This window comes from Camellia sinensis, chromosome 1 (genome assembly GCF_055761805.1).
Source record: "Camellia sinensis isolate YWXY chromosome 1, ASM5576180v1, whole genome shotgun sequence".
Lineage (NCBI taxonomy): Eukaryota > Viridiplantae > Streptophyta > Magnoliopsida > Ericales > Theaceae > Camellia > Camellia sinensis.
The window spans coordinates 20,799,306-20,808,472 of NC_138961.1; positions in this window are offsets into that span (position 1 = coordinate 20,799,306).

Sequence of the window (9,167 nt, forward strand, 5' to 3'; positions counted from 1 at the left end):
CGGCTGAAGAGTAACAAGTGTTGGTTTATTCCAGCCAACCACTCTTCAGCCATACACTTACTTCGGCTGAAGAGTAACAAGAGTTGGTTTATTCCAGCCAACCACTTTTCAGCCATACACTTACTTCGGCTGAAGAGTAACAAGAGTTGGTTTATTTCAGCCAACCACTCTTCAGCCATACACTTACTTCGGCTGAAGAGTAACAAGTGTTGGTTTATTCCAGCCAACTATTGAAGTTAGTTTTTCCAGCCAACTTATAGTATTTGGTTATTCCGACCAAATGTCCTGCAGCCTGGATCCTTATCCTGGGCTTAGGAAGGGTGTTGGTTTAATCCAGCCAACCTCTAAGTTAGTTTTTCCAGCTAACTTAGAATAGAATGCTTGTAATATACTTAGTCTTTCAAGCTAACTTTTACAAAGAATAATTCGTGCTAAAAAGAATTTCTCATTTTATTGAAGGAAGAGAAAATTACATATGTTTGAAAAGAAAAAACTAAAAGTAAAATAACTTGAGATTGGCCGTATTCCATGGCCTAGGGATTGCCTTGCCATCCTTGTCTTCTAGGTGGTATGCCCCTTTGCCGGCTAACCCAACCACCTTATAAGGACCTTCCCAATTTGGGCCTAACTTGCCGTCTCCTGGGACCAAGGTGTTTCCCATTACTTTGCGCAGTACCCAATCGCCAATTTTGAATTGTCTTGGATGAACCTTTTTGCTGTATTTTCTGATTAACTCTCGTTGGTATGAGGCGATGTGGACTAATGCTCTTTCTCTTCTTTCTTCTGCAAGGTCGAGTTCTAAGGCTATGGCTTCTCCATTTAAGTCTGGATCAAAATTTTCGCTTCGAATTGTGGGGAGGCCAACTTCTAGTGGGATCACTGCCTCCATTCCATAGGCTAAGGAGAATGGTGTTTCTCCAGTTGATCGCCGAGGTGTGGTGCGGTAAGCCCATAAGACGTGAGGAAGTTCATCCGCCCACTTGCCTTTTGCTTTCTCTAGTCTTTTCTTTAGTCCATCCAAGACGACTTTATTCGATGCTTCAGCTTGTCCATTCGCTTGAGGATATGCCGGCGTGGAATTGTAGAACTCTATCTTGTATTCTTCACAAAAGCTTCTGAAGATTCTGCCGTCGAACTGAGTACCATTGTCTGAGATGAGTGCTTTTGGTATGCCAAACCGAGTGATGATATTCTGCCAGACAAACTTCTTCACATCTTTTTCTTTGATTGACGCCAATGCTTCTACTTCCACCCATTTTGTGAAGTAGTCTGTTGCTGCGAGAAAGAATTTTCTTCCCCCGGGCGCTGTTGGAAGTGGTCCTACTATGTCTAACCCCCACATTGCAAAAGGCCAAGGGCTAGTTAAGGGTAGGAGTTCTCTTGCTGGTTGATGTATTTGGTGCGCGAATTTCTGGCATTTTTCACACTTCTTCACATATTTCTCTGAGTCTGCTTAGATATATGGCCACCAATATCCTTGTGAAATAGCCCTGTAAGCGAGCGACCTTCCCCCTTGATGACTTCCACATACCCCTTCGTGTATTTCGAACAGGAATGCTTCTACTTTGCTGGGATGAACGCACTTGAGGTAAGGCCCAGAGAACGACTTCTTGTATAATGCCAAAGATGGAGATAGCCAAAACCGCTGCGACTTTGCCCTTATTCTGTTGGCTTCTTTTTTCTCTTCTGGTAGGATGCCGTCTTTTAGGAAGAGGATGATGGGATCCATCCAAGAAGGGCCTAATTCTGTGCAACATACTTCTTCTGCTTCGGGGTCTTCTATGCTTGGTCTTGGTAAGAAGTCGATGAGTAATGGATGAGGGATTGATGTATCTGCCATTGAGGCCAGGCCTGCTAGCTCATCCGCTCGGCTGTTTTCTTCTCTGCCAATTTGTTCTATCCTTACCACATCAAACTTCTTGATCTCCGTTCTGACTAACTCTTGGTACTTGGCCATTCTGTCATCCTTTGCTTCGTATTCGCCTGAAATTTGGTTTACCACCAGCAGAGAGTCACTGTATACCATTATTTCGGTTGCTTTCATGAAGTGTGCTGACTTGAGTCCTGCGAGAAGCGCCTCATACTCCGCTTCATTGTTGGATGCTGGGAAGCCAAGGTTGATTGCTTGCTCTATAGCCAGGCCGTCTGGAGAGATGAGGACTATGCCAAGCCCTGCACCATGTCGGTTGGATGCTCCATCCACAAAGAGCTTCCACATCTCTCCAACGAAGAGTTTCCAGCAAGTGGAAGGATCAGACGATGCCATGGGGTCGAGGATGGTGTTTTCTTCAAAGTCCATGTTGGCTGTCTGTCCTTCGTCCTCTGTTTGAACTGTTGGTGAGCCTTTGTTTGTCTCTTCCTTGTTGTCCTTAGTATGGTCTGCCTTGGTGCTTGATTGACTACCTTCTACTAGGGGTTGCGCTATTCCGGCGTCAATTTCCGTCCCTAGTTCGGTTGTGTCAGTTAGGTCGACTGGGCAGATATGATGACTTCCAGGAGTAAACTCTGCGACGAAGTCTGCCAACGATTGGGCTTTTATTGCGGTCTTGGGTTGGAACTTGATGTCGAATTGTCCCAATTCTAATGCCCACTTCAAAATTCGCCCACTAAAGTTCGCCCTTTCAAACAGAGCTTTTAGTGGAAAGGCTGTGAGGACGACTATGGTGTGGGCGTGAAAGTAGTGCGCTAATTTTCTGGATGCCATCATTAATGCTAATGCTAGTTTTTCCAATGGTAAGTACCTTGTTTCAGCTCCCAACAATGTCTTGCTGACATAAAAGATGGGCAAGTGTTGTATTCCTTCTGCACGAACCAACACCGCGCTGACTACGTGCTGAGAGACTGCCAGGTACAAAAAGAGTTCTTCACCAGGTACTGGAGTAACAAGTAGTGGTGGGGAAGACATGTACTCCTTCAAGCTTTCCAGAGCTCGGTCGCATTCTTCATCCCACTCAAACTTGGCTTTTAAAGCTTGGAAGAACGGTCGTAGTCTGTCCGACGATCTGCTTATGAACCGGTTGAGTGCAGCCGCCATACCAGTGAGGTGCTGCACTTCTTTGACTGAGTTTGGTCTCTCCAACTCCTGGATTGCTTTGATCTGAGAGGGGTCTGCTTCTATACCTCGGTTGGTCACCAGGAAGCCCAAGAATTTGCCAGATCCAACTCCGAATGCGCATTTGGACGCATTGAGGCGCAACTTGTGTTTCTTCAGGATCTGGAACATCTCGCCTAGGTCTTTAAGATGGTCATTCTCATCCTTGCTTTTGACCACCATGTCGTCGATGTAAGCCTCCATTGTTCTGCCTAACAATGGTTCGAACATCTTGGTGACCATCCTTTGGAATGTCGCCCCAGCGTTCTTTAGGCCAAAAGGCATGACCTTGTAGCAATATAACCCCCTTGGTGTTGTGAAGGAGGTGACCTCTTGGTCTGGTTCATGCATGGCGATCTGGTGGTAGCCTCTGTATGCATCCAGGAAGCTAAGACGGTTATGCCCTGCCGTTAGGTCCACCAGTTGATCTATCCTTGGTAGAGGAAAGCTATCTTTTGGGCACGCCTTGTTGACTGTTTTGTAGTCGACGCAGACACGCCATTTACCATTCTTTTTTGGCACTACGACGGTGTTGGAGATCCATTTTGGGTAGTACACTTCCCTTATCGCTCCTGCCTCCAGCAGGTTGCCTACCTCTTCTGCCACTATTTCGGCGTGGTGGAGTGCCGATCTGCGTGTGCGTTGAATGACTGGTCTGGCGGATGGGTGGACATTGAGTTGGTGACTGATGAAGTTTGGATCAATGCCTGGCATGTCGTAAGGTGTCCAGGCAAACACTTCGATATTAGAGGTCAAGAATTCCAAGACCTCTAATCTCTCAGCGCTGGACAACGATGAGCCAAGCAAGAAGAACTTATCCGGGTTCTTCTCATCTATTTTTACCTCCACCAAGTCTTCCACCGCTTTCTGATCAGCCTCTTTGCCGACGTCCGCGAATAGTTCATTACTTTCTGGCTCTTCCACCAAATGAACGTATCCTTTGGCAGCTCGGCTTCCATTCGCTGTGGCGAAGCACTGTTTTGACATGATCTGATCGCCATAGACTTCTTCAATTATACCGGCGTCATTGGGGAACCGCATTACCTGATGGTATGATGACGCTACCGAACGCATGGCATGCAGCCATGTTCTGCCCAGGATGATGTTGTAGGTGGAGGGGACCTTCAATACCCAGAACTCCACCTGTTTTGTTACACTTCCTGCTCTGACTGGAAGGATTATTTTGCCGACAGGCCACTCTGGCATGGAGTTGAATCCAATCAGGGGAGAAACTGCAGGTGCCAAGTCTTTGTCTTGCAGTTTCAGTTGCTTGAATGTGTCGTAATACATGATCTCACATGAACTACCCTGGTCAATCAGAATCCGCTTGACGTCAAAATCCTTGACACGGAGAGTGACAACCAGGGCATCATTATGGGGGCAGTAAATTCGTTCCAAGTCCTTATCCGAAAAGGACATGACGTTTGTTGCCTCTGTCCTCCCCCTCTTGATGGCAGGTTGGGCACTTAATACTTCCCTAAAGTGCTCTGCCTTCTTGATTGAACCTCTGAGCTCGCATACGCGCTCAGGCTCAAAAACTCCATGAATTACATTGATAATGCCTTGAGGTGGTGCATCGTTTGGCATTCTGTTGGGATGGTCATTATGCTCTTGGGGGGCCGGTTGCGCTCCTCCTTCAATGTATTTGTCCAAGTGGCCTGCTGCCACTAATTCTTCCAAGTGCTGTCTCAGTGGCGTGCAATTCTCAGTTCGGTGCCCCTTTTCTTTGTGGAAGGTGCACCGAGATCTGTCGTCGTAATTCTTCTGAGCTTCCCCTAGCTTGGCTGGCCACTTGACGAATGGCTCGTCTTTTATTTCGCTCAGAATCCGATATATCGGTTTTTTGAACACCGTTGTTATGGCAGTGCGGATTCTCAACCATCTTTTGTCTGGGTCTTCTCCGTTATCTCGTCTGCCACGCCCGTCTAAGAGGAACGCTTCTTTTTACAAGATTAAAAAGACCAATGAAGACTCATTATAAATTGATCATTGGAATTAGAGGTCTAAGAGGAACGTTGTCCTTTCCATATTTAATGAGATGGTTAACCTCCATTGACTTTTGATGATCACTTAGTAATTTCTTCATAACATTTAATTGTTCTTCAGCACTTTCAGAGTGAGCCTGCTGCTCCTCTAATGAGTCTGGCCCAATTTGTCAATAACTTTTCTCTTCTACATACTTGGGGTGCCCCTTGGGGCCCTCCCTAAGTTACAAACTCAAGCTTTATAAACCCATAAAATTCTTCCCACCAAACCAATGTGGGACAAGCTTTTATTCAAACCTTAAGGAATTTTCACCAAAAACACTATTTCCATAGAGCTCTTTTTGGCTTCAATTTCTCATTCACCCGATAATGATTTTGAGCAACCAAATATACTACATGAATCATAACGTGACATAGAATGCATTACCACTTAGACCCGCCAACTTTGGCGTATAGGTCCCACCTAAAAAATGGTCCGAAGTTAAGGAAAAATCATATTTTTTCCCAAACCATTTCTTACAAGGACTTCTGGACTTTCGGGTTCCTATGTTGATCACAAAGCTTAGTTTCTTGGAGATGGTTAAAAGGATCATGTCTTCATGTTGTCTTTTCTCTTGGGGAACTTTATTCTTGCTTTTTCCTCTTCCAGACATTTTACTGGTGCTGTCATTACTCTTTAAATAAATCCAGTTTGATCTCATGTGCTCTGCTTTTTATTTTATTTTATTTTCTTTTCTTTTTTTAATGAAGTTTGGTGAAACTAATAATTACAACTTAATTTTGATTCTACTTACTATTTATTATAATTCTACTTATTACTTATATTTTATTATATATATATATATGTATTTGTGTGGGGATGTATTTTCAGGATACCAACACGTGGCATGGTGACGCCGACGTGTCAGCCGAGGTGCCACGTGCCCTGGTAGTTAAGCCGAGGTAATATCGGAGAAGCCGAGGTCATCTCCGAAGATGTCGGAGTCCGAGATAAGGGGTGAGAATCCTAAGGCAAAGGGGATTGAATCAAGATAAGGATTAAACTCTTAGGGAGTTTATCTTTATCACTTAAAAGAGTCCAGAGTAAGCAGTGAACTAGAGTTCATAGAAGTCATACTTCTAATGGGACTTGGATTGAGTATATTATAAAAGAGAGGCACCCCCGTGGGTCTAAGGTATGTAATATATACTTTGAGTATTCAATTTAGTACTTGATTATCTTTGAGAGATATACTGACTTAATCGTCGGAGTGCCCCCGGGTGGAAGAACCACCGCCGGAGCTTTTTCCTTCTGTTACAGGTTGCTTAAGCCATCTATTCTGCTTGTGCTCTCCAGCTGATCATTAAACGGGCAGTGTGGTCAGATTTTCACCCACACAATTTGGCGCCGTCTGTGGGAACGAAGGAAGAATAGATGGGCAGTAACGGACAGCAAAATATTGGGGATGACGCTCCCACTGGGAGTGACAGCCCAATTGATCTTGATATCGAAGGAGATAACCACAATGCAGAAGCCCGTGACCAGGGTCACAGAGAGAACGACGTCATCGCAGAAGGCGACACGTCAAAAAGAGCTAACCAAGGAAATTACTACAATGAAGATAACCTCCAGGTATGGAGGGACAGGTGCCTACGGAGGGATGAGGAAGTAAAAGAACTAGCAAACAAGTTGGCGGACCTCCAGTCAGTCGTCAACTTCATGATGCAGAATAATGTTATGCAGCCACCATACCCGCTGCAAGATACGCTGATGCCAGCGAACAACACTCAGAAGGAGGTAAGAAAAACAATCCCCGAGGTCCCTCAGCATACCAGAAGCGGAAGGCATTCACACCGGCCTTCCAGGGAAGTCGGACGGGAAAAGCCGAGGCAAGAAGAGTCCCGACGGACACACCACATGAAGAATCCAGACCCCAAAGAACATCGACATGTTCAGGGGCAAGTACTCCATTTTGACACATCCCACGAAGAAAGATCCAAACGACCCCACCACGAGGCCGAAAGCAGTGTACCAAAAAGACTAAAATCCAAAGACAGCCGAGCTCCAGGGAGGAGCAAAGAAGACTTGAGGGACTACCTCAAGAGGAGGCAACAGAATGCAGAAGCCGAGGTAAACTCCCCAGTGAAACCGAAGATAGCCTTCTCGGCAGAACTGGACAAATTCGAACCGCCCAAAAGATTCAGTATGCCGAGGTTTCAAATCTATGACGGTAAATCAGATCCAAACTTTCATGTTGGGTTGTACCTAAATTCAATGGCGTTATATAGCGGAAACGAGCCGTTGCTCTGCAAAGTATTCCCCTCATCCTTTGGGGAAATTGCATCTGATTGGTTCCACAAGTTACCAAAAGGAAGTATAAAGACATGGGAAGGCTTGGCCGAGATGTTTGTGGCCAGATTCGTGACCAACAAGCTGCAACCCCTGAGGGTTGATGCTTTGATGGCTCTACGAATCACCAAAGAAGAAGGCCTCATGGCCTATGCGAAGAGGTACTACGAGGTGTTCAACCGAATACCTGAATGCAACCAGGAAGTAGCAGTCGTATCCTTCAAGAACGGCCTGAAAGATGACTGCCCTCTACGGAAGTCTTTGGCAAAAACATTGCCAAAAAGCATGGAAGAACTCATGGCAAGAATTGAGAAATACGCCAGGGCCGAAGAAGATACATCGGGAAACAAAGAGGTGAAACAAGAAAAGGGAAACGGCTCGCCAAAGCGAGGCCGAATCAACAATGGGCCGACCAAACAAGAAATAGAATTAAGAAATAAACAGGCGGTAACCACAGTATTCCGGATCCCAATCCATAAAATCTTGGATCGGATTCGAAATCAACCTTATTTCAGGGCTCCGGCAAGAGCACCAGGGGAATTCATGGGAAGGAACGTTGGTAGACGTTGTGCCTACCACAATGAAGAAGGGCATCCAACTCAAGGTTGCAGAGCCTTAAAAGCACACTTGGAGGACCTAGTAAGACAAGGCCTTCTGAGGGACCTGGTCGATGAGGCCAGAACAAGGGAAGAGCAGGCAAGGCTGCCCCAAGCACCAGCAGCACCCCCTCCACCAGCACAGCTACCACAAGCAGGAGAACCAAGGGTGGTCAATGTAATCCACTCAAGGGTCAATGAAAACGAAATCAGAGGAGAAACCCAGAGGGTAAGACATTTACAGCATATTTATCAAGTCGGGGAAAAGAGACATCGGCCAGAAGAATGCCAAGGGCCAATAATAGCCTTTACTGAAGCCGACCTAGAACTGGTCCAACACCCGCATAATGATGCCTTGGTAGTATCCCTACAGGTCGGGGAGTGCCAAGTTAAACGCATCCTAATAGATCAAGGCAGCTCCTGTGACATCATGTATGTCAGATGTTACAAAGAGCTAGGCCTTCACCCCGATGACCTGGAACAATCAAGCGGCCCGATGGTCGGCTTTAACGGAACGCCGACATGGCTACTGGGTGCAACAAGCTTAGAAGTACAAGCCGGCACTAAGAAGATCAGGACGGAATTCCTGGTAATTGACACACCCTCACCATACAACATCATCTTGGGAAGGCCGTGGTTGCATGCAATGGGGGCAGTCCCCTCGACATTGCATCAACTACTCCGGTTCCCAACAGAGAATGGGATTGAAGAAGTCAGAGGAGATCAACTACAAGCCAAAAATTGCTCCATGGCAGCAATAAAATCCACCTGTAGTGTACAGGAACCAAAAAAAGCAGAAGTTGAAGATGAGGACATGGAAGTCCTGAAAGATGTTGGGAAAGAACCAGCCGAGAAAAGCGAAGAGGCGCTAAAGAAAATCCTCGTCCAGGAGGGCGACGAAGAACGATTTTTTCTTCTCGGCTCAGGCTTAGCCAGAGAAGAAGAAAAAGAACTGGAAGATTTTTTAAGGGCAAACATAGAGGCGTTCGCCTGGACACCTTATGAAATGCCTGGCATTGACCCCGAGGTCACTTGCCACAGTCTGAATGTCGACAGATCGGCAAAACCTGTGATTCAACGAGCCAGAAGGCCGACGTTAATGCACGTCGAAGCAGTCGAGGAAGAGGTAGACAGACTCCTTGAAGCCAGGGCCATCCGAGAAGTCC